The sequence below is a fragment of the Phalaenopsis equestris genome, unplaced genomic scaffold (assembly GCF_001263595.1).
Source record: "Phalaenopsis equestris unplaced genomic scaffold, ASM126359v1 Scaffold000268, whole genome shotgun sequence".
NCBI classification, from domain to species: domain Eukaryota; kingdom Viridiplantae; phylum Streptophyta; class Magnoliopsida; order Asparagales; family Orchidaceae; genus Phalaenopsis; species Phalaenopsis equestris.
The window spans coordinates 15986-17325 of NW_018164710.1; the positions used below are offsets into that span (position 1 = coordinate 15986).

General features: G+C 36.5%; 1 pseudogene; it reads left to right on the top strand.

The window, feature by feature from the left end:
• Positions 1–518: 518 nt before the first annotated feature.
• On the top strand, positions 519–944 carry LOC110024704 (annotated as a pseudogene).
• The last annotated feature ends 396 nt before the right edge of the window (positions 945–1340 follow it).

The window sequence follows — 1340 nt, forward strand, 5'->3', positions numbered from 1 at the left end:
GTTTAACTTTTACTTAGTAGTCAAAAATATTAGTGTCACGAGAAAAGATTTATGTTATATTATATATGTATTTTTTTTTGTAAATCAGATGATCCACGAATTAGTCATATTATTGAGCTAGAGCTACCAACAACCTATGAAAGCAAGGGTAACTTCTCACCAAGTGTTGGTGAATAGTAGTGTCAATCCAGTACCCTTATTAGGTCATCGGATCAAGAGATACTATTCTATTATCACATTTTTTTTAGCATTAGATGGATCCAGTACCCTTTTTTAGCATATAACTATTCTATTATCACATTTTTTTTAGCATTAGATGCCTTTTTGCATCATCGATAATCCTTATAAAACGAACTTGCACATTTTCAATTACCAAAAGCAATCCGAGAATGACATTTAAATGTTTCCATATGACTAGCTAAAAATCAAAGGAGGACACAATGTGTTTACATATTTAACCTTTAAAGTTCAAATTTCACATATATGCCATCTCACTTATGTATGAATATATATATATATTAGTCCTGCCAGCATAGGAACAAAATCCCCTCTACAAAGAGCGAGATGAGCAGCGGCGGAGGTGAGACCGGCGCCGACGGTGGAGGCAGCGGCTCCGTCAAGACGCCAGCAGATTTCCTGAAGTTGATACGCGAACGTCCTGTAGTCGTCAAGCTCAACTCAGGGGTCGACTACCGAGGCATTCTAGCTTGTTTGGATGGTTACATGAACATTGCAATGGAGCAAACTGAGGAATACGTAAATGGCCAACTAAAGAACAAATATGGAGACGACTTCATTAGGGGCAACAATGTTCTCTATATCAGTACCTCTAAAAGGACCGTTGGAGAAGGAGCCTGACTGTTTTTTGTTGCTGGACCAACACTTTTTTTTAAATCAGGTTTGGCAATTTCAGAGTTTTCCTCTCTGTTTATCCTTTTTTATTAGCAGAAACTAATTCATATTATTCTCTCTCTTCATCTTTTTTTTTTGTGGTTTTGATAATATTGCAAAATTGCGCATTATTCAGATTACATGCAATGTTATTTTGGACTTGAAAATTTACATTTTATAGGCTCTACTATTTGCCACTTATGTGAATTTGCAAATCTTGAAAGGTTGTGTTCTTTTGATTATGGTTTCAATATATATATATATATATACTCTTCTACGCCGCATACTCAGATATGTTGGTCGGGTATCTGCTTGTCAGTTGTAAGTCCCCTTTGGTCTGGGGTTTGATTCCCCCGAGTGTAGGGTGTGATACTCAAATTCTTTGACTCATGAGGGATGACTGGGGGTTGTATAATAACTTCTGGCCATAAAGTGAAGGAATGTGAAAA